We start from the raw sequence: 25675 nt of genomic DNA on the forward strand, positions 1-25675 counted from the left end.
CGGGGCACGAACCCGTGTCCCCTGCATCGGCAGGCGGACTCTCAACCACTGCGCCACCAGAGAAACCCAACAAATTCATTTTTAAACTCTCTCACCTCCCACTTCCTGCACTCCCCTTCCCTGTGCCCCACCCACTGCTGCCCCGGCTCTCTGCCCTCCCCTCCCCCCTCCCACGCACTGCCACCTGCTCCCAGTGTCCGCTCCCCCCTCCCTCCACCTGCCACCGTCTCTCGATCCCTCCTTCCTCCCACTGCTCCCCATTCCTCCCCCTCCTCACATCAACCGCCAAACCCCCTTCTCCACGTCTCTGGTCTCTGCCAACAGCAAGTTTCATCAGGGGAGAGAGTGGGCACTCAGGGTCTCAGGAGTCCCTCTGTGCCCTCAGGTTGCAGAGAGAAGGATCCCCTGCACAGAGGTGTGGCCGTGAGGAAGGCCAGAGGGCAGGGGGACCAATGGCCAACAGGGCGAGCGAGTGTGGCCAACCCAGAGCCGGAGGATGTGAGCGGGTGTGCGTATAGGAAGCGCTTCGCTTAATATAAGGCATCTGAGATGTGAGCGAGCCGATCATCGGAGGGAACAGCAGGGAACACTGAACTCTAAAGCCCGGGCTCCCAAGAGCACAGCACAGCCAGGGGAGAGACCCTGCCCAAACCTGAGGGCAGACCTGGACTCCTGAACATCTAGGTGGAGGAATTTGCTTTTTTACCTGTGCAGCCCTCTTGGCCTCAATGCTACTCCCCAGCAAAAGGGAATGAGGCCCTTCAGAGACGTTGTCATCACTCGTCTGTCACCCTCTGGTCCCCTGGTGCTAGGCTGCGGCCCCCTCCCTCCTCCCCACCCTGCTCTTCCTCCCGGGGACAGGTGTGTGAGCTGGGACAGTCCCTGGGCTCCCCGCGGCTCCCTCTGCCTCTCCCCTGGAGAGGGGAGGCCTGCCGGGGAAGCACCTGGCTCCTGGCGCTGGGGAAGACTAAAATCGGCTGACAGTGGATGTCACCTGGTGGGAGGGAGTCACTTCCCAGATCCCACCAAGTCTCGGCTTCACCAAGAGGAAAGAGCTGGTGGGGGCGTGTTCGACAGTAACAACATCACTGCCTACATTCCTCGTGCACTTTTCGGCTTTGATTTAATCTCTCACAAGATATTACAATTTCAGGCTCAAAGGCGTTAAAAGGAAGGGAGGTGGGAGGCGGGGGGGTGTGTCTTGATGTTTAAATACTGACTCAGAGAATCGCTCTGCAGCCCAGAACTGCATTCATAAAGGTTTCTACACAGTTAGCAAAACATCTCTGGCATGCAGTCGACCTTCTAGGGAGAGCGTCATCCGTCAGCATGGTCTTCCCAGGGTCTGACTGCCACTCAGCCGCCTCCTAGCTGTGAGCACCCATGAATTACTTAACCCTTCTTCTCTGAGTTCCTGCCATGGAGCATAACAGCCACCTGGCAGTGTTTTGATAATGTGTTTAAAGGTAATAGATATGTATGTATAAGCTAATATATATACTTATCCATATAAGCTTGTATAAATAATCGCATTTGAATATGTATATACATGCATAAGCTAACAGATATGATTGAAGGCTCATAAACATATATATTCATATAGTCACATAAATATAATGCATGTAAAGCATTTAGCATAGCAATTGTCCCCTTTCAGGCCCTCAAAAACAAAAATGAAACTTCTTATGATCCCCACACCTCACTTTACTCACTATTCTCGAGCCCATTATAAAGCTATTCATATTGTGGGGTTTTGTTACCTTGTACTATACCTAACTCTCTTAAAGATCCAAGGGCTGTGGCATGGCCGTATGATTTTATAAGCTAGCATTAGGTACTAAAAAGTTCTTGTTGACTGCTTTCAGCTACCTTAGGGATTTTAATATGTGGTGGTTTTTACCTGTTGTACCTTTGCTCTGACAAGTAATATTTCACCTTATACGTGGACTTTCATCCTTGCCAAAGAGTCTCATTGCGGGTTTCATTGCTAAATACTGTAATCCTTTCAACTCAGTATGCAGACACTTTCCTCCCAATATCATATGCTCGCTGCTGCAACAGATGTGATATTGATGATGTTTGCTCCCTAGATTCACACACAGTCCAGTTCACAGAATTAAGAGAGATAAACCTGGCTTTGGATTTCCTGAAGTCAAAGCCAAACCAAACATCACTCCCTGCTGGGTTGCTAGGGATGCTTTCTTAGTAGATATTTAATTTAGACTATGGCTCTGGCTCTCACCTAGGAGTCAATGTCCAACTAAATCAAAGAAAGGTGCCCCATGGTCATTGTGTTCTGACTTCTAAATAATACCCTTGCCCAAATTACTATCTCCTCCAAGTTGCTGGGTCCCTAACCTGCAGGCTCACGACTTTGCAGTCCTTTTTTTCACACACATTTTCAAAAAGCACACTCTCATAGGAAAATGGATAGGAAGAAAAAGGTCTAGATTTTTTAAAATCCAGAATGTTCTTATTCCCGTGTAGGATGCGCATATTTTCCCCATGGCTTTAATGAAGAGGAAGGTGTCAGATGCATGTCTCAGAGCCTCCCATGGAAAAGGTTTTCTCTCCATTTTCTCCTGTCAGACTTGTACATGTTACTCCACGACCATCAAGGAAGGAAGGAATAAGACTTTGAATAAATCAAACATTGTGTTCCTCAAAATGCAGGATTCTTCCTTGTGTAAATTTTTTGAATCTAATTTTTTAAATGAATCAAGGGTGAGTCCATCACAAATAATTAACCAAGTAATCAATAAGTACTTACCAGCAGGCACAGAGAGTGTGTGGGCAGGGTGATAAATTATAAAACATGAGTCAGGACCTTAAGATTGACATTAAAAATATAACACAACTTCGGACAACAAACTAACTCTTGTCCTGTTTTAAGGAAGTAGATGATAAAATTCCAAGTAAGTGAGGCCCTACAGACCTCACCTTTTTTTTTTTTAACGAAGACATAAAATCAAATCAAGTTCAACTCACAACAAACCATTTCCTAGAGAAAAGTCAAGATTACGCTGTAGTTCACCTCCCTGTCTTTCCATATTGGAAAGACCACAAGGTCATTACAGGGATAACCTTGAATCTGCTGGTTGTAAAACAAAAAAAGTAAAGATTTGGACATTTCTGTACTTAATTATTATTGACCCTGGGGTATCTCAACACTAAAGGTGAGATTTGAAAAGGGAGAGACTCCTTCTTGGAAGAACCAGGAAGAATTTGGGAAAGCTGGGCCTTCAAGAATGGACAGGGTTTTTCCGAGGAGGTGAAGGAGGTGACAGTGCTGCTGATTAGGGGGTGGCAGGGAGCTTGGGGGTGGAGATGAGGTGGGTGGTCATTATCTTAGGAGAAAGTGGAGGCAGGAGAGCACAGGTGTATTTGGAGAACAATGATCAGGACACGTTGACTAAAGCTGGACATTTTAAGTAAGAAAATAGTGAGAGAGAAATCTAGGAATGGTGGATGGGATCCGTAATGCTGGAGAAGAAGTTTCTAAGTTATCCTAAAGCCAGACATTTTCTGAAGTTTATTCCTAGGGCCATTAATCGCATGACATCCTCAGACTAATTTTTGTGGTGTTGGTGATTCAACTCTTGTAGGGGGTACTTGTCTCTCCCCTTGAGATTCCCACTGCCTATTAGTGTAGTAATGGCTTTAAGATGCTCTGCAGGAAAGAAATCTGTTTAACGTCTTTAGTAGAGGGAAAAACTGGGCTCCACAAGAGATCCACATCCTGATACCTGGAACTTGTGAATGTTACCTCATATGGAGATAAAAGGGGGAGAGATCTTTGCAAATGGAATCAAGTTAAGGATCTTGACTTGGGGAGATTATCCTGCATTATCCAGGTGGACCCTAAATGCAATCACATATGTAGAGCAGAGATGGCAAAGTGAAGACAGAGCAGAGAGAGTTGAAGATGCTGGCCTTGAAGATTGGAATGATGCAACCACAGACCAAGCACTGCTAGCAGCCCCCAGAAAGTGGAAGAGGCAGGGAAGAGGGAGTGTGGTCCTGCCAACACCTTGTTTCATACTGCTCACCTCCAGAATTGGGAGAGAACAAACTTCTGCAGTTGTGAGCCACCCAGGCTTGGGTAGTCTGTAGTGGAGGGCCTAAGAAATGAACACAAGGGGGGATGTTGGCCTAATGACAATTTTCCTCAGAATTACATTTGTCTAACAGTTATATGATTATAAAGATTATAAAGGTACTAAATGGGAGATTAAGGAAAGTTCTGGGATATAGAAGATCTAGGGGATTTACTAACTGGGAATTTTGAAATATCCTGATACTTACTGACCCTCTAAGTTGACCAGAACAAAAATCTGCACTATTTTGTATAAAGGCCCCCTTTAGATGTCAGTTCCACTAAAGCAAATTGTGCTGTCATATAAGACACACTCTAAATGTTTGTTAGAAATGGCTTGGCTCTGTGTCTCCAAGAAAGAGCAGCTGTCTTTCACTGAACCTAAGATGGGTGGTGAGATTTAAATCCTTATAAAAGAGAAATGAAGTTATGTAGATTTAAAGTTTTTTAAGAAATCCCCTCTCACTGGTCCACAGGCACCAGCTCCAGCAAAACCATGGACCCCAACACCCAAAGGAAAGAAGGCATCTTCTCATGTCAAGCATATTGTCAGCAAAATATTCTTCTCTGTGCTGAGAAGGAAAACACAATTAAGAAAATTGTCTGGACAGATAATCGCCCACATAAAACAATAGCCAGACATCAGTTAGAGGCTCTGGAGCACAGAGCTGTGTGGGTTTTCAGAAATGAGAGCTCCCAGGTTGTAGGAGCCCCGGAGCTGGTCCAGGGATGCTGGATGCTGAGTAGGGCTGAGGGGACAGAATTGGGCACCTGGGGACACCGCCTTCCCCACCCACAAGGCGTGGGGTCGCTGCCGTATCCTGACACACTCTTCATTGTCAAATGGTGTCTGGGGGCTACACCCCAACACCCAGACCTTACGTAAAGAGGGACTTGTCATCTTCCATGTGCAGCCCGATGGTTCTTACAGCTGTCTCTCAAAAGGGCAACTTCCAGGCAACTGGCTCATCCAGAACGGTAGCTGCAAGTTGCAGTTCAGTTCAGTTCTGAATGTCTCCTTTGAAACACTGTGAATGCAATGCTTTTTTTTTTTAATAAATTTTATTTATTTATTTTTGGCTGTGTTGGGTCTTCATTGCTGTGTGTGAGCTTTCTGTAGTTGTGGTGAGCAGAGGCTACTCTTCGTTGCAGAGCACAGGCTCTAGGCCCACGGGCTTCAGTAGTTGCGCTGTGAGGGCTTCTCACTGTGGTGGTTTTTCTTGTTGTGGAGCACGGGCTCTAGGCACGCCGGCTTCAGTAGCTGTGGCTCGTGGGCTCAGTAGTTGTGGCTCGTGGGCTCTAGAGCGCAGGCTCAGTAGTTGTGGTGCATGAGCCTAGTTGCTCTGCGGCATGTGGGATCTTCCTGGACCAGGGCTCGAACCAGTGTCCCCTGCCTTGGCAGGCGGATTCTCAACCACTGTGCCACCAGGGAAGCCCTGCAGTGCTTTTTTAAACAAATAGGTGTGTAAAGTTCCTGTGAATTGATTCTCCTCCCCTGTTTGAATCCTTGCATTGACTCAGATACGAAATGACATCTCTGGTTGCTCCTGACTTCTGCTTGCCTAAAGAAATCTTTTAAATAATACAACCATTTGATAATATAATTCTAACCCAATATGCTTACAGCAAAACTCTGTCATTCAGCATTTCTTATGTAGTTGCTGTGTGTCTGCTCTTTTTCTGGATAAGATGAAAGATACAGACTCTATCAATGGAGTAGAATTTTCTAGTTGATTAACCAGACCCAGTTGTCTGGAATCTTCCTATAACCATATACAATACAATTAGGAAAAATAAGAAAATGACAAGGAAAAAGAAAGTACTCTACATGTATCCCTTACACAGTAGACATAAATATTTGTTAAGTGAATGACTGAAAACAGAGATTTTTTTGAAAAATAATTATCCTCTGAAGGGTAGTAATGGCTTTGAGTAGGGGGTTTCCTTTTGGGGTGATGAAAACGTTTGGAACTAGATAGAGGTGGTGTTTGCACAGCATTGTGAATGTATTAAATGCCACTGCATTGTCCACTTTCAAATGGTTAATTTTATGTTATGGAAATTTCACCTCAATTTAAAATAAATAAATACTTTCCATATTACATCCTGATGTACTGGGAACAGACAGATTTAATCATGTCTTCACAAAACTTTGCTACAGTGATTGTGATGACTAAGAAGCAGAAAGGTCCATAGACCAATAAATCCTTGCATGGGAAAAGTTTTTACTCTGCTAAACTATTTGATAAGACAAAAGTACTTCCAGAAAGTTCTCTTTCCCCTGTCAATTTATGGCCATCTACATTAGAGTATTTATTTTTGAGTCTGGACTGCTTGAAGCCTTTCCCATAAATGTGGAATCCTCAAAATGCAAATTTTATATCCCTGTGTTTCGTAGGCACCATAGTTCTTTTCATAAGAGAAAAAACTCATTTTCTTGATGAGGACCCTGAAGCAACACTGCTGGTTAACCCATTGGCCCAAGGTGGGGTGGGAAGTGGAGGGAGGGCAGAAGAAGTGAGCCTGAAATAGGGGCCCCCAAATTTCTATGTTGAGGGAACAATATTTTTACATAAAAGTCAGGGTTGAGAGAGGTGGCATAAAAGAATAAAAATGACTAAAACTGCAACTTGGGAGATGGGCAGAACCCATGTGTCATGATATTTTGATGTATTTTGGCAGAAATCAAAACAAATAACTAGAAATCAAAAGAAATAACCACTGACAACAGTGCTAGAGGGCAAGTGACCAATCTGGCAATAATGTACACAAAACAGCCTGTTCCTGACACTAGGGAAGTAAGAGTAGACATCAGGAGGGCTATGTCTTGTCAATTATGTATGTGCTGTGGTGTAGTAAGCATATATGTGGTCTTGTCCCTGGATCCTGGAACAGGGCTTCAAAACCCCTTGGAGTTTCTTCAGTGAAAAGAGTGCTAACAAGGTGACTCATGATGGGCCCCTCGGTCAACCCAGGATGGGGGCTGGTCACCAGAAATACCAAGCCCAACCTTGGTGCAGGGGAAGGGACTGGAGATTGAGTTCAATCATATGGCCAGTGACTTCATGAATCATGTCTATGTACTGAAACCCCCAATAAAAACTCTGGACATGAGGCTCAGTGGAGCTTTCCGGTTGGTGAATACATTGACATCCCGGGAGGGCACAGTGCCCTGACTCCATGGGGAAAGGGCATGGGAGCTCTGCCACTCTCCTAGATCCCACCTATGTGTGTCCTGTATAATAAACTATAATTGCAAGTCTAACACTCTCTTCAGTTCTATGAGACATTTTAGTGGATTATCATACCTAAAGGCATAGTGGGAACCCCAGAATTTAGAGCTAGAAGTGTGGTCGGACATATAGGTCAGAAGTACAGATGGTCTGGGGACCCCTAAAATGCATCTAGCATCTGAAGTAAGGACAGAGCTGTGGAGAACTGAGCCCTTAACTTGTGGGATCTCACACCATGGCCACGTGGTTAGTGTCAGAATTGAATTGCAGTGCACCCAGTTAAGGTGAAAACAGACCATATATATATATATGATTTCAATTTCTCCCTCACCAAACAATGAAAGACATCCTTAAACAGGTAAAATTCTGACAGTTTAACTTTGGAAACCCAAACAGAAAAATCTCCTTCAGAACTTTATGCAATTTACTTTCATTCAAAATTGTGAATTCTGATAGATCCTTAATGCTATCTTTGGCTCTCTTTTTTTCAAGCAGAAGAAATATTACTTCTATTTACATGAAACTAGAAAATTAGGTGGGTTTTTTAATCTATTTTCCTCTCATCCTTTTTTCCAGATTTTTCTGGTGGGAAAATTGCTTAGAATTTAATTAATGGCTTCTTGGTGACCTGGCTTTCTCAACAGCCAAATATAAAAGATACATGAATCAACTTATGGCAGTTTGGGAAGGCATACCTGCATTCTTTTAGGAGCCTTTACGTACATCAGAACCAGTAGCATAAAGATACAAGAAAAAGCCAGTTTTAAGAAGACTGACAGATTTACTAAAAAGCATAACCACATAATTTTACAGGTAGTACATTATTTGAGAGGGAGTATAGTTTGAGACATTTCTTTCTTTTAAATATATTATTGCCTTTCAGATCTCCAAACATTCTCAAACTCTCTTGTCATAATCACTCTAATAATAAGTAAAGATGGTTTTCAAATGCCAAGAGTTAACAAGTCTAAGAAGCAGAAAAAGAACAGACTCAAGTTTTGAGGCTGACAAACATTCTGATTTCAATTCTAAAATCAGACAACTTAGCATAATATGCTTTTCAAATATTAAGATCTTACATTTTTCCCCTAGAAGTTTCCAGGCAAAATAGTCAATCAAATTGAAACATATTTGGAATATTTGACTGTTTGCTGCCCAAAAAAATCCAGAATAACAACAGAAGAAATTATAAACAAAAAGTTAAACACTAACCACCTAAGGCAAATATCCCATTGGTCCAATGTAAATGAGGCCAAATAATATGGAAAACTGTTCAAAGATCCAAACAATTATAATCATACAAAAAGAGCTTTCATATTAATGAAGGGGTAAAATAATATACTTGTGGAAATTACCCACGCACTTAATTTTTTCAGCTCATCAAATATATGTTTGATCCCATCTGTTAATATTTTAAAGTTTCTACCCAACCTTTGAAGGGTCGTATCCTACAGTTTATACCTCTTACCAGCAGGATTCACAACCATTTTGATCCTTGCCTGAAAGGCAAAAAGATTGAGTATATATTGTTTAGAGCCTTAAAACACATCCTCTAATGGAGAAAAGGTAGAAGAGGGTGAGGGAAAGGTTAAGAAAAAAAATCAGAATTATTCCTCTTGAAATCACCTCTGTTTCTCAGCAGATTAAAAATGTCAGTGTGACAAAAGAACAAGAGAAAACACATTAGGACCACATAAGAGACCTAAAAGGTAACCAGGCTGGGGGAGGGGAGTCTTATCATGATGGAGAAACTGTCATTTTTAAATTGACTGTATTGTAGGTTACTATAGAGACCTACATTTCATGACCTGATGTGGGGCAGTGAACCTACAAAAGTTCATGACAATCAAAGCCTGCACACACTTAAGCTTTCATGGAGTAAAACATGGGGTTCTGTCATCATTTGGATGTCACTGGCTTATTAGGAGCCCCAAGGAAGGGCCATTGCCTTCTAAACTGGCATGCTGTATGTTCTATTAAGTTGCCTCATTAGTCCCTGCCTGCCTTGCACAGGATGTATCCACACTGCAGAAGCCCAGCAGACTGAAAGGCTGGTTTCCATGGAGACGTTTTGCAGCTTTGCTGGTATTTCCTATGGAAGGGAAGAGACTGTCGCGGTGCTCAACGTGTACACACACACACACACACATACACACTCATACGTACACACACACGCACACATGCACACACACTTTTCAGTTAGACAAGCTGGCTATGGAGCAAGAAATATAAGATAATTGAGAGGGGCTAGTGGGGTTTGAGGAATAAGGACTGGATTGGGGAATGTTTGGGGGAGGATCTTTTTTGAAGCATCTGTAACCTTTGGATGATGTGTTCAGCAGAGAGTGAAGACAGGGCCATTTTATCTGCATCTGGGCACAGGCGGATGCTGTACCTGAGGGGGCAAGACTTCCTGTGAGGGCAGGAGGGCTGGCTAGGTGTGGAGCTAGAGCCGAAACTCTCCCCAGAGAGCCAGGGAGACAAGGAGTCCCTTCCCAGTGTAACTGTGCACCTCAGCATAACCGTATCGGATCCAACAACAGCAAAAACAGCCAACCTTGGCAGATGATTTCTGAACCAGGATGATGTTCTATTGTTGGCTGACTTGGAAAGGACTATGCACAGCCTGATGAGAATTTCATGCCTGAAACTCCCTCTTGCTCTCGCAATAAGAAAAATACTTTGGTGAAGTGTGGGAACAATTTCTTTTTATTTGGGGATCTGGTCATGTTCTCAGAACCACCATTATTAGCTGTGTAACTTCAGAGGATTTACTTGACCTCTCTGTTTTTTATTTATAAAACAAAATTAATAAGTTTGTGTAGCATTTAGTATGTGTTGTGGGCTTCTGCAAGCACTTTACTTTCTCACTAGTTTATCACAACAGGCTTCGGGAACAAATGCAGTTATTATCCTCATGCTATGGGTGAGGAAAATAAAGCACAGAGAGATTAAGAAACTCACTCAAGGTCACACATAGAGGAAGGAACGAAGTCAGGATTCAAACCCGGATCACCTGGCTCTAAACCCAGGTGCTCAGCCTCCATGCTACAATGCTAAGAGGTACTGAATCATTTTTATTCTTCTTGCTTTACCTGCATTCACGTATTTAAACTTAACAATTCTATAAAGTTGGTGCTAATAGACTTTCAGATAAGGAAACTGAGGCACAGAGAGGTTAAGAAAAAAACAACTTGCCCAAAGCTACACAGATAAAATAGGAGGGGGTTGGAATTTGAACTCAGGCATTCAGGTTCCAGAGCAATCAGTCAAGGATCTGAAAAGATGACAGTAGAAACCACCAGAAAGGGGGCAGCTTGGAGAAGCCCATGTGGCTGGTGGCCAGGGTCAGAGTGGCATCTCTTGGTCCAGCGCTGTTGAGTGGGTTGCCTTGTGGTTGGGCAGTGAGGGGCTTGTTTCCCTTGGGACCAGAGCAGCAGGTCAGTCCACCTTCCACGCTCAGCACAGCTAGCATCCTTGGCGTCCCTTCCCCTGTGAAGAGATCCCTGTCAGAAGGTTTCGCTGCTAAAGCCAGAGGTACCCGCTCTGCCAACCAGCAAGACCCTGCCCACCAAGGTCCAGGCTGGTCCCTAACTTCTCCCAGGGTCAGCATGACTTGATGACTTCAGACAGCTCACGGTCCCAGCACGAGGGTGGGAGAGGTGAGAAAATACATTATAACAAAAAGTGGAAACCACCTGAAAACACATTGATCTTTCAATGTGTAGTTTGTTACCCCCAGAGCATATGTTCACATAGAACAAGAGCAACATGGATATGGACGGGTAATTATTTATTTTATCTACCAGTGGTACCTAGGGCATAGAAGCATCCTCAGACCCTGGCCGTAACTTCTCCCCGCCTCCCTGCCAGGGATTTGAGCATTGAACACCACAAATCTAAGCCCACTCTCCTGAAACACAAGGACCTTATCTGTCCTTGGAGCCTTCAGCACCCGGCACAGTGCCTGGCACAGAGAAGGGTGTTCCAGGAGGGCCGGCACTGGACCCCCAGCACTAGGTACCCACTGGTGATCTTCTAGGATGGCAGTGCAGGGCAAGGAACGCGGCGCTGCTCTGGGCTTGGCCTCTGTCTGGCTCTGCCCATTTCAGAGGCCAGCATGGCCACCACCTTTCCCTGTGGCTGCCTCAAATGAGGACACTGGAGGGGGGCACAGGGGGCAGGGCAGGTGGAGGGCTGGGGCTGGAAGTGGGCATGCGGGGGGCAGAGCCCGTGTTCACCCAGACACCCGCCCCCTCCACCCTCTGCTTTTGCTCTTGTCATGGTCTCACCACTGCGTCCCACGGCATATGCCTGAAATATCCTGCAACATTGTGTGTGCTCACGTTCATTTATACGATGGGGGATAAGGCCAAGGGCTCAAAGCTTTCACCAGACCCCTAAAGGGGAGCAGTTCCAGGAAATAAGATCCCTGCTCCCTGAAGTCTGGGATCTGAGTACTTTTCAGAGAAGTCACCTGACATAGTCAAAGGGGTTCTTGCTACTCCACCAGAGACTGCCCCTTTCTTCGTCCAGGCCCATGATCAGCCATGTGCTAATTTGGAGCCCAAAGCCCTGTCGTTGCTCCCTTACCATCCATCCAGGCCCCAAATTTATGGGGATCGGAATGCACACTTACCGGCTATGTTTCTTAATTTTCTGGGGCTGCTTTAAGGACCTACTTTGTCTAAGGCAAAGCCTATTGGATTAGATGATCTCCTGGAGCATCAACTTTCTCCCCTGGAGGACCGCCTCTCGCCAAAACCCCATTCTGGAGACTCAGCTCTGTTACCTGCCCCATATGGCTTTGCATGGCTGATGAAGGCAAGATTCGGTGATCACGTCTATTTCCTTAATGGCCAAATAAGATGACCCTTCAGTTAAATTCCCAGCTCCGATGCTAGGTTAGATGGACGCCTTTCTTTTCCTTCCTGCAGCTAAACAGACTCTCTGAGACTGAGCAATGCTTCACTCTCCCCAACACTCTCAGCTCTGAGAGGCGCATGGGTCTGGGAACCTCCAGCATGACCCAAGGTGGAGGGAAGTGGGTGAGGGAGTCATTTTAGCCAGCACGATTCCTCAAATGCTAGCTTGACCAGCCCTGGTATGATTTCCTCAGTAAGTTTTGGGCAGCCAAAGCCTTTTTATATATAATCCAGAAGATAATTGTACATTATTTCCAACTTCACAGGGGAGGAGGGACCCTCACATTGGCCAAGGTCCTTCAATTTCTCAGTTCTTCCAAAGTATGAGTCTATTCCTTGCTCTCCACCTGAGCCATATAAATAGCCCTGCCATTTAGTTGTCTTGCCGGGTTGGCACTGTTGCCATTTATCCTTCTGAGACGTCTTTATATTTGCAGAATGTTTCACCAACGTTATGTCTCTTGGCTAGTTTCCCTGTGTCTCCCCTTTCACTGCTCCTAGGAGAGCACTGCTGTACTAACCAGGATACTGCTGGAAATGCATTGCTTACTGACAAGTCTAAGTTTGAGAGGATGCTCTTCTAAGACCCCCAAAGATCATTTAAATTCCAGTACTTGGTAGTCATGTCAGTTTCAAAGCACATTTCACTGGCCAAAAAAATAAACCTCACAAACAAGAAAAGTGAAAGACAAGCTTTTCTTGATTATTCACAAAAGATGAAATGCAGTCAGGGGTCAATGGACATGCGAAGGAAGGTCAATAACAAAAGAAATGAAAATAAAATCACCAAGGTGATCCCTCTTTGCTATTATACGGGCCAAGATTCCAAAGTTTGAAGATACCAGGTGGATGAAAGTGGGGGAAACAGGTGTTTTCACTACCCATTAATTGACAAGTGGATTATTGTAAATTCTGGAGAGCAGTGTGGCAATGTGGCTCAAACCCCACTCTCATAATTCTTCTGACACTTTATCCTGATGCTATAATTGGACAAGAGCACAAAGAGGTATGCACATGGTTTTTCATCTCAAAGTTGTTTATAATAATGAAACATTGGAAACAGTCTAAATTTCCATCAAGGAAAAATTAATTTATTTCACCATGATAGAATCATTCAATAAAATGGCATGAAGCCATTTATAAGGATGATATATATTAATGAACACAATATATGAAAATATCTGCACCAGAAATAATTGAGTGAAACAGATATTGGGTACGCTATGATCCTACTAGGAAAATATTGCGTTTGCCTGCATATGTGTGCATAAGCATTACTCATAAAGTGATATCTGGAATTATATTTACTAATAAGTTATGTTGTTATTTCTGATGGTAAGATATCGAACTAGTCAGGGTAGGATAGACAATGCTGCATTAAGACATAAACCCAGACATGTAATGATCCAATACAATGGAAGTTTATTTCTCATTCATGTAAAGCCCAAATGATAGGGGGTGCTGGCTATGGAGGGAATTCAGACTCCCGCCATTTTGAGCTTTGCCATCTCCAGTGTGTGGACCCCAAGGTCACTTTGGGAGACCTTTCCATTCTAGTCTGATGAGAATACAAAGAAAGGCTATGCCCTATCACAAGGAAGGCCTTTAATGAGACGGGCCCAGAGGTACCATGCATCCCCCTTCTCATGGCCACCTAACTACAAGGGAGATGTCAGGACAGCTGTGTCCTCTCCTCAGGGAGGAGTAGAGAAGTTGGATGAATATCTCAAAGCCCAGGTATACCAAGGTTTTCATTTTTGTGTGTTTTTCCTGCATTGCTTGAATTTTAAAAAATGAGCTTGCTATTAACTTTACAGGAAAAAACATTACAGCAAATTTCCTTTTTTTAAGAATAGCAGTATCTTTGAAAAGAGAGAGCGAGAGATTAAGATAATTTGGGAGAGCTAGCCCCCAAAAAGCAGGGGCTCTAATTCATGCTGAGCCAATGTAGCTGTGTATCTGTACCCTGGGGGTCAGGTACCCTCTCTTCCTGGGTGCTCCCAACTTCAACAACAGTCAACAAGAGCTCAGAGCGTGAGGTGATCTTAGCCTTTGAAAACTCATGTTTCTGTTCTCACATCTTAGATCTCTAGGGTACAAAGTAGGGTGATATTATTGAATTTGATTTTTAACATGAGGAAAAGTCAATTGCGTTATTAGTGGATTAGCTGCTGTCTGTTTAAAACTATGCACAAGGCCAGACATAATCTCATAAAGTGGATGATTCGTGTGTTTCTGGGATGAGGTGGTGGGAGAGCTTTTCATTCAACTTTTCAACAGTCCATCTAAATTTTAGTTGTTATTCTCGCCCATGACTTTGGCTTAAGGCAGGTTATGGTCCTTTTCAGAACAACTTGGCAAAGCTAACTTGAGAGCCCATGACCAAATTAGTCAGCCCATTGAGGTCACACACTGTATTACGATTAACACTTGTAACATGATGCTATCACGCCAGATGATAAGATGAATTTCACGGATTTCAGTAGACATGCTGCTCAAATGTATTCTAAGGTCATCTGACTAGTGGGTTGCTGTTTATTATTTAATTCATGGGAAAATCTATGCAATTCCCACTAATCGGATCATATAGCAAGTGTGTGACTACCTTGAATTCTACAGAGAAAGATGTTTGCAGAAAAGAAAGTCACAAATTAGCCATAAATAGCCAACAGCATCCCCGGGACTAGGCCTCTGTCTACTTCCCCTGCTGGATGTGCTCATTCCCAACTCAAAGTCTGTATGTTGGGCATATACCCAGAGAAAACCATAATTCAAAAAGAGACATGTACCAAAATGTTCATTGCAGCTCTATTCACAATAGCCTGGAGCTGGAAACAACCTAAGTGTCCATCATCGGATGAATGGATAAAGAAGATGTGGCACATATATACAATGGAATATTACTCAGCCATAAAAAGAAACGAAACTGAGCTTTTTGTAATGAGGTGGATAGACCTAGAGTCTGTCATACAGAGTGAAGTAAGTCAGAAAGAGAAAGACAAATACCGTATGCTAACACATATATATGGAATATAAGAAAAAAAATGTCATGAAGAACCTAGGGGTAAAACGGGAATAAAGACACAGACCTACTTGAGAATGGACTTGAGGTTATGGGGAGGGGGAAGGGTAAGCTGTGACAAAGCGAAAGAGAGGCATGGACATATATACACTACCAAACGTAAGGTAGATAGATAGTGGGAAGCAGCCGCATAGCACAGGGAGATCAGCTCGGTGCTTTGTGACTGCCTGGAGGGGAGGGATAGGGAGGGTGGGAGGGAGGGAGATGCATGAGGGAGGGGATGTGGGAACAGATGTATATGTATGACTGATTCACTTTGTTATAAAGCAGAAACTAATAAAAAAAAAAAAAAAAAAAAAAAAAAAGTCTGTATGTTGGGTTGGTTCCCAGACCTGCCATTACCTGGGAGGTACAGGCTGCTGAGGAAGCAGGTGTGGTTCTCGACTGGCCTGATGTCTCAAGGCCCGGCAGTGTCTGCTGTGAGCCCAGGCTGCCACATCTGCTTGTCAACCAGAAAGGAGGCACTGCAATTCAACCACTGCTCCCAGGGGGGCTCTGGGCCTGCAGAAAGAGAGCATGCTGGGCCCGATGGGGATATTCTTAAATATGACCACTGCCATTGAATCTCTCACAAGCCTTGACCTTCAGGGTCACAGAGTTGTGACTTATAGGCTTGAGAAACTCATTCCAGGGCTAAACTGTTGCATTTCTTTTTACTGGTTTAATTTAATTATGGCATGTAGTTTTCTTTTCATTTTTCTCAAAGCCGTGGGAAAACAGACTAAATCATCCCCAACTACATCACCAGTTGCCCTAATGAAACTAATGTTTCTAAGATTATAAAACATTAGCTTAACTACACTCAGTGCCCCTGACATGTGGTGTAAGTGTAGGTCATTAGATGTTAAAAGCTGTCCCCCAATGCACAGATATGTCAGCAACGTCAAAATAGGCCAAACCTCATAAAAATTTCCTAAGAAAATGGAGAAACAAATTGAAAAATAAACTTTCTAAATTGTTATAGAATGTTTTTAATTATGCTGAGAAAGAAAATGTCTTACCTATCCAATTAAAAAGTTATTTCCATTTACTACTCCCAAAATACTCAAACAATATAACCTACAAATATTTTATATGCCTTTACAGAAATGTTCATCAGCCACTTCACCTGCAAAAATGGAATACACAACCTCCTTATATATGTTTAAGTTTTACCTATCCATGTTTTATTGATGGCTTATAATATTCATCTTAGCAATTTATTACTCTCAAAAAGGAAAAAATACATTGCATATATTAAAATATTATCTTTGTCCTATTGATTAGAGAAAATTTTTATATTCGTGAATTTAGATCAAAATCATAGTCATAGTGACTAGAAAATGTAGATATTAAATTTTTTGTTCAAACCTTGAGTTTATAAGGTAAATGTATTCTGATCACTTATCAAATCAACTTGAAAGCCCTCCTGAAGTCTGAAAGCTATCTAATGAATAGATCCCACTAGCAAGATTAGGGGAAGCAAGACCTTGAAATCATAAAGCCCTGGGGTGGAACTCTGGCTTTGCCACGTGCTAGATGATTTTAGAGGCGTCCTAATCTCTGTTTTTATGTCTGTTGCCTAATTTGCAGAAATGCGAATGAGAAGACTGGTCACACAGGGCTGTGGAGAGAAATACGTTAGGCCAAGTTCACAGCATCTGACTCATATTAGACTCTTCATTAGGCTCATTTCTCTTTTCCATCTTCTTCTGTTAACTCAGGGTGGAAAGATCTAAATTGAATTCCAGGTCCCCCATGCTGCTCCCCACTTGGGGTAAACCACTTCTGCTCTCTGGATCCTTCACCTGCAGAAGCGGAGATTACCATTTCAATTTTCTACCAGCCATTGGCCGGGGCTTCTTCCCACCTCAGCCAGGACAGCTTGTGTGGAAGCAGAAGATGCATTCACTCGGCAACTATGTAAATATGCTCGAGTCTCTGTGTGCCAGGCTCTGCACTAAAGAAGCATCTTAGTTTCCTAGGGATACCATAACAAACTGTCACAAACTGGACGCCTTCAAACAATAGAACTTTGCTCTCTCACAGTTCTGAAGGCCAGAAGTTCAAACTTAAGGTGCTAGCAGGTGTTCCCTCTGCAACCTGCAGGGGAGAACGCTTCTCACCTCTTCCAGCTTCCGGTGGCTGCTGGAGGTCTTTGCGTTCCTTGGCGTTCCTTGGCGTGTAGCTGAGCACTTCGATCTCTGCCTCCACATCACAAGATCCTCTCCCTGTGCGTCTTCACATTGTCATCTCTCTGTGTCTAAATTTTCCCCCTTCTAAGGACACCAGCCATAGGATTAGAGCTCATCCTAACCCAGTATCACCTGGTCTTACCTTGATGACTTCTGCAAAGACCCTATTTCCTAATAAGTCACGGATAGTGGAAATTAGGACTTGTATCTATCTTTTGTGGGAACACAATTAACCCACAACAAAGGGGGAAGACAGTGGTGACTAAGGCCCTAGGGACTCTCAATCAGAGATTCAGGCTCAGACAGCAAACGGATCAAATTCAGAGCACAAAGGCAGCAAGAGACCCTCGGCTCCTTGGTTCTGGATGTGACATTTGGGCACTAAATGCCATCAGGGAAGGAGGTGGCAACTGAGATTGGAAAAGCATTTTTTTTTCTTTTACCATCATCATCTTTATCAAAATAACACAATTTTCAAAATTCAAGGAGAAGAATGGGACCACCTGGGAACCCCAGTATTGCTCCTCAGAGGTGAATTTTTTTCTCATATAATTTTTATTTAAATATAATTCACATACCATAAAATCCACACTTGTACAGTGTCCAATGTAGTGGTTTTTAATATGTTCACAAAGTTGTGGAATCATCACCACTACCTCATGCCAGGACATCCAACACCCTGCAAAGAAACTGTATGTGTTATCAGTCATTCTACATTCCCCCACCCCTGGCAATCATTAACCTATGTCCTGACTCTAGAGATTTCCTGTTACAGATATTTCATATAAATGGAATTATACAATATGTAGCCTTTTATTTCTAGTTTCTTTTACTCAGCATAATATTTTCAAGTTCCATTCATGTTCTGTCCTTTTTATAGCTGGATAATATACTATGACATGGATATACCACATTCTATTTATCTTTTCATCATTTGATGGACTTATTTGGCTATTAGGAATAATGTTGCCATGAACATTCATATGGTAATTTCTGTGTGGACCTATGTTTTCAGTTCTCTTGGACATACACCTAGAAGTGGAATTGCTGGGTCATATGGGAGCTGTATGTTTAACTTTTTGAGGAACTGCCAATAAGTCCTCCAAAGCTGCAGCAATTTACAGTCCTACAAACAATGAACAAAGTTCCAATTTCCCCTCATCTTCACCAACACTTGTTAGTGTCCATCTTTTTGTTTGTAGGCTTCCTGGTGGGGGAGAAGTTGTATCTCGCTGAGGTTTTTTTTTTTTTTTTTTTACAACTTTATTGGGGTATAATTGATTCACAATAGTGTATTAGTTTCTGCTTTATAACAAAGTGAATCAGTTATACCTATACATCTGTTCCCATATCCCTTCCCTCTTGTGTCTCCCTCCCTCCCACCCTCCCTATCCCACCCCTCCAGGCGGTCACAAAGCACCGAGCTGATCTCCCTGGGCTATGCGGCTGCTTCCCACTAGCTATCTACCTTACGTTTGGTAGTGTATATATGTCCATGCCTCTCTCTCGCTTTGTCACAGCTTACCCTTCCCCCTCCCCATATCCTCAAGTCCATTCTCAGTAGGTCTGTGTCTTTATTCCTGTTTTACCCCTAGGTTCTTCATAACACTTTTTTTCTTAAATTCCATATATATGTGTTAGCATACGGTATTTGTCTTCCTCTTTCTGACTTACTTTACTCTGTATGACAGACTCTAGGTCTATCCACCTCATTACAAATAGCTCAATTTCGTCTCTTTTTATGGCTGAGTAATATTCCATTGTATATATGTGCCACATCTTCTTTATCCATTCATCGGATGATGGACACTTAGGTTGTTTCCATCTCCGGGCTATTGTAAATAGAGCTGCAATGAACATTTTGGTACATGACTTTTTGAATTATGGTTTTCTCAGGGTATATGCCCAGTAGTGGGATTTGCTGAGGATTTGATTTGCATTTCCCTAGTGACTAATGATGCTGAGCATCTTTTCATGTACTTATGGGGGATTTTAAAATCTTCTTTGGAGAAATGTCTCTTCAAATCCTTTGTCCATTTTTTAATTGGGTGCAGAGCAGTTTTGTTCCCACACAGATTTTGAACCCAAAAATAAAGTTTAAAGAGGGAGATTTGGAAAGAAGTGAAGAGCAATATTAGCAAGAGTTTTCCACCAAAAGGATCCCCCATTCACTGAGGCACGACCTCTTTCCTCCATGCCTCTGGCTACAATGAAGTCAGGAGTTAGATGGAAAGGACACAGCTGAAAGGTGAGCCCAGCACACACACAATGAGAGAAATACAGTGGGTACAATACTGGTATTTCTTCAAGTGGAAAGTAAGTGTCCTCTGCTCATTTTAATTTGAAGCAGAATACCACTTTCTTGTCACTCTACCTTCTGGTCTGTCATCTACCTTTAGGGGAAGAGGAAGTGTTTCTCCACCAATTTGAGGAAGCAATTACCAGCCACAGTGGTGACATTGGCTACAAAATCAAAAGTAAATTCCAACAATGAAATACCGCCTCACGCTGTCCCAGGAAGACTCTTAAGCCAATTAGAGTGGCAGGAATTATGATAAATGCTGTAATTATGATTCAGGCAGACAAACTATAACCCATAAATCTTCTGCCTGTGCTCCGGCCCTGGTGTCCCACAGATTTATTTCCACTGTGGAATGATGTCTTGTTCTATTAAGTATGTTTGGAAATCACTCAAATGCTGTGTTATGGAAGTGTGGATTTGAGGTCATAGATTCTCAGCCACAATTGTCACCTAAAGGAAAGCACTAAAATGGGAAATTAAGTTTCACAGTCTACTCAGCCATCCTGTGGCCATGGGGGTAGGAGGACGTCGCTGGCAAGGTGGTGGGTTGATATTTTTTGCTCCCCATCACATGCCCGCTCTTCCAACCTACGCTGGAGAGAAGAAAATAAATTTCGGTGGCCAAAATTTTTTTTTAAAAATCATGATTCTATGGAAGCCTCCACATGTAAATAGATTTGCCTGAATATATTTATTTAGACTGAAGTAAACATTGTCATAAAAAGAGATTAAGCTGTCCCTATAAAGCTCAAGACCTCACCAATCTACTTTATGTTAGTGTGGTTTCTAGATGTATTGATGAAGGGGTTATAGGAAATTATATAAAGACAATTTGATGTAAGTGCTAAAAAATGTTATTGGAATTTTCCATGTTTGAAGAGTTCTAGAATGTAATACATTATACAGGACCACACACACACACACACACACACACACAAATTTCAATATAATTGTCAAAGGCTTGAATCTTGACTGGCTCCCTGTGCTATGACAACTGTCAGCTGAGAAAGTCACCTGCTTGAAACTCACCACCTTCTAAAGGCTTTCAGAATTCTTACCGACACTGATAGAGTCGAAAGCTCCGCTGGCACTCCTGGGTAAAGCATCTCAGTGAGTGTCCTAGGGCAGAGGACCTCATTGGCATTTGCCTGGAAGATTCTAGAGTCTGCACATGCAAATTATTACCGCAGTGTTGAATTGGTTCTTTAATTATTTTTTTAAACATATTTATTGGAGTATAATTGCTTTACAATAGTGTGTTAGTTTCTGATTTATAACAAAGTGAATCAGCTATATATATACATATATCCCCCTATCTCCTCCCTCTTGTGTCTCCCTCCCACCCTCCCTTTCCCACCTCTCTAGGTGGTCACAAAGCACTGAGCTGATCTCCCTGTGCTAGCGGCTGCTACCCACTAGATATTTATTTTACATTTGGTAGTGTATATATGTCCATGCCACTCTCTCACTTTGTCACAGCTTACCCTTCCCCCCTCCATGTCCTCAAGTCCATTCTCTACATCTGAATCTTTATTCCTGTCCTGTGCCTAGGTTCTTCATAACCATTTATTTTTTTCTTTTTTAGATTCCATATATATGTGTTAGCATGCGGTATTTGTTTTTCTTTTTCTGACTTACTTCACTCCGTATGACAAACTCTAGGTCCATCCACCTCACTACAAATAACCCAATTTCCTTTCTTTTTATGGCTTAGAAATATTCCATTGTATATATGTGCTACATCTTCTTTATCCATTCATCTGTTGATGGACACTTAGATTGCTTCCATGTCCTGGCTATTGTAAAGAGTGCTGCAATGAACATTTGGTACATGACTCTTTTTGAATGATGGTTTTCTCAGGGTATATGCCAGTAGTGGGATTGCTGAGTCATATGGTAGTTCTATTTTTAGTTTTCTAAGGCACTTCCATACTGTTCTCCATAGTGGCTGTAACAATTTACATTCCCACCAAAAGTGCAAGAGGGTTCCCTTTTCTCCACACCCTCTCCAGCATTTATTGTTTGTAGATGTTTTGATGATGACCATTCTGACTGGAGTGAGGTGACACCTCATTGTAGTTTTAATTTACAATTCTCTAGTGATTAGTGATGTTGAGCATTCTTTAATATGTTTGTTGGCTATTTGTATATCTTCTTTGGAGAAATGTCTATTTAGGTCTTCTGCCCATTTTTGGATTGGGTTGTTTGTTTTTTTGATATTGAGCTGCATGAGCTCCTTGTATATTTTGGAGATTAATCCTTTGTCAGTTACTTCATTTGCAAACATTTTCTCCATCCTGAGGGTTGTCTTTTGTCTTGTTTATGGCTTCCTTTGATGTGCAAAAGATTTTAAGTTTCAATAGGTCCCATTTGTTTATTTTTGTTTTTATTTCCATTTCTCTAAGAGGTGGGTCAAAAAGGATCTTGCTGTGATTTATGTCATAGAGTGTTCTGCCTATGTTTTCCTCTAAGAGTTTGATAGTGTCTGGCCTTACATTTAGGTCTTTAATCAATTTGGAGTTTATTTTTGTGTATGGTGTTAGGGAGTGTTCTAATTTCCTTCTTTTACATGTAGCTGTCCAATTTTCCTAGCACCACTTACTGAAGATGCTGTCTTTTCTCCATTGTATATTCTTGCCTCCTTTATCAAAAATAAGATGACCATATGTGCGTGGGTTTATCTGTGGGCTTTCTATCCTGTTCCATTGATCTATATTTCTGTTTTTATGCCAATACCATACTGTCTTGTTTACTGTAGCTTTGTAGTATAGTCTGAAGTCCAGGAGCCTGATTCCTCCTGCTCTGTTTTTCTTTCTCAAGATTCCTTTAGCTATTCGGGGTCCTTTCTGTTTCCATACAAATTGTGAAATGTTTTGTTCTGGTTCTGTGAAAAATGCCACTGGTAGTTTGATAGGGATTGCAATAAATCTGTAGATTGCTTTGTGTAGTATAGTCATTTTCACAATGTTGATTCTTCCATTCCAAGAAAATGGTTTATCTCTCCATCTGTTTGTCTCATCTTTAATTTCTTTCATCTGTGTCTTATAGTTTTCCACATACAGGTCTTTTGTCTCCTTAGATAAGTTTATTCCTGGGTATTTTATTATTTTTGTTTCAATGGTAAATGGGAGTGTTTCCTTAATTTCTCTTTCAGATATTTCATCATTAGTGTAAAGGAATGAAAGAAATTTCTGTGCATTAATTTTGTATCCTGTTACTCTACCAAATTCACTGATTAGCTGTCATAGTTTTCTGGTAGTATCTTTAGAATTCCATGAGTATAGTATCACATTAGCTGCAAACAGTGACAACTTTACTTCTTTTCCGATTTGGATTCGTTTTATTTCTTTTTCTTCTCTGATTGCTGTGGTTAAAACTTCCAAAACTATGTTGAATAATAGTGGTGAGAGTGGGCAACCCTGTCTTTTTCCTGATCTTTTTTTTTTTTTTTTTTCCTTTTTTTGCGGTATGCGGGCCTCTCACTGCTGTGGCCTCTCCCGTTGCGGAGCACAGGCTCCGGACGCGCAGGCCCAGCGGCCATGGCTCACGGGCCCAGCCACTCCACGGCACATGGGATCCTACCAGATCGGGGCACGAACCCGTATCCCCTGCATCGGCAGGCGGACTCCCAACCACTGCGCCACCAGGGAGGCCCTTTCCTGATCTTAGTGGAAAAGTTTTCAGTTTTTCACCGTTGAGAATGATGTTGGTCGTGGGTTTGTCATATATGGCCTTAATTATGTTGAGGTAATTTCCCTCTATGCATACTTTCTGGAAGGTTTTCATCATAAATGGGTGTTGAATTTTGTTGAAAGTTTTTCTGCATCTATTGAGATGATCATATGGTTTTTCTCCTTCAGTTTGTTAATATGGTGTATCACATTGTTTGGTTTGCATATATTGAAGAATCCTTGCATTCCTGAGATAAACCCCATTTGATCATGGTGTACGATCCTTTTAATGTGCTGTTGAATTCTGTTTGCTAGTATTTTGTTGAGTATTTTTTCATCTATGTTCATCAGTGATATTGGCCTGTAGTTTTCTTTCTTTGTGACATCCTTGTCTGGTTTTGGTGTCAGGGTGATGGTGGCCTCGTAGAATGAGTTTGGGAATGTTCCTCCCTCTGCTATATTTTGGAAGAGTTTGAGAAGGATTGGTGTTAGTTCTTCTCTAAATGTTTGATAGAATTTGCCTGTGAAGCCATCTGGTCCTGGGCTTTTGTTTGTTGGAAGGTTTTTAATCACAGTCTCAATTTCACTGCTTCTGATTGGTCTGTTTATATTTTCTATTTCTTCCTGGTTCAGTCTCAGAAGGTTTTGCTTTTCTAAGAATTTGTCCATTTCTTCCAGGTTGTCCATTTTATTGGCATATACTACGTTACTTGTAGTAATCTTTCACAATCCTTTGTTTCTGCAGTGTCAGCTGCTACGTCTCCTTTTTCATTTCTAATTCTATTGATTTGAGTCTTCTCTTTTTCTTGATGAGTCTGGCTAATGGTTTATCAATTTTGTTTATCTTCTCAAAGAACCAGCTTTTAGTTTTATTGATCTTTGGTATTGTTTTCTTCATTGCTTTTTCATTTATTTCAGATCTGATCTTTATGATTTCTTTCTTTCTGCTAACTCTGGGGTTTTTTTGTTCTTCTTTCTCTAATTACTTTAGGTATAAGGTTAGGTTGTTTATCTGAGATGTTTCTTGTTTCTTGAGGTAGGATTGTTTTGCTATAAACTTCCCTCTTAGAACTGCTTTTGCTGCATCCCATAGGTTTTGGGTCGTCGTGTTTTCATTGTCATTTGTTTCTAGGTATTTTTTTATTTCCTCTTTGATTTCTTCAGTGATCTCTTGGTTATTAAGTAGTGTATTGCATAGCCTCCAGGTATTTGTATTTTTTACAGATTTTTTTCCTGTAATTGATATCTAGTCTCATAGCGCTGTGGTCAGAAAAGATAGTTGATATGTTTTCAATTTTTGTAAATTTACTGAGGCTTAATTTGTGACCCAAGATATGATCTATCCTGGAGAATGTTCCATGAGCACTTGAGAAGAAAATGTATTCTGTTGTTTTTGGATTGAATGTCCTATAAATATCAATTAAGTCCATCATTTTTAATGTGTCATTTAAAGCTTGTGTTTCCTTATTTTTTTTCGTTTTGGATGACCTGTTCATTGGTAAAAGTGGGGTGTTAAAGTCCCCTACTATGATTGTGTTACTGTCGATATCCCCTTTTATGGCTGTTAGCATTTGCCTTATGTACTGAGGTGCTCCTATGTTGGGTGCATAAATATTTACAAATGTTTTATCTTCTTCTTGGATTGATCCCTTGATCATTATGTAGTGTCCTTCTTTGTCTCTTGTAATAGTCTTTATTTTAAAGTCTATTTTGTCTGGTTTGAGAATTACTACTGCAGCTTTCTTTTGATTTCCATTTTCATGGAATATTTTTTTCCATCCCCTCACTTTCAGTCTGTAAAGTTTTTAATTTCTCTGTCAAGTCTGAATGAGACCCTTGCTGGGTAGAGTAATCTTGGTTAAAGGTTTATCCCATTCATCACTTTAAATATGTCCTGCCACTCCCTTCTGCCTTGTAGAGTTTCTGCTGCAAGATCAGCTGTTAACCTTATGGGGGTTCCCTTGTATGCTATTTGTTGTTTTTCCCTTGCTGCTTTTAATATTTTTTCTTCGTATTTAATTTTTGATAGTTTGATTAATATGTGTCTTGGTGTGTTTCTCCTTGGATTTATCCTGTATGAGACTCTCTGTGCTTCCTGGACTTGATTAAATATTTCCTTTCCCATATTAGGGAAGTTTTCAACTATAATCTCTTCAAATATTTTCTCAGTCCCTTTCTTTTTCTCTTCTTCT

The sequence above is a fragment of the Mesoplodon densirostris genome, chromosome 5 (genome assembly GCF_025265405.1).
Source record: "Mesoplodon densirostris isolate mMesDen1 chromosome 5, mMesDen1 primary haplotype, whole genome shotgun sequence".
Lineage (NCBI taxonomy): Eukaryota > Metazoa > Chordata > Mammalia > Artiodactyla > Ziphiidae > Mesoplodon > Mesoplodon densirostris.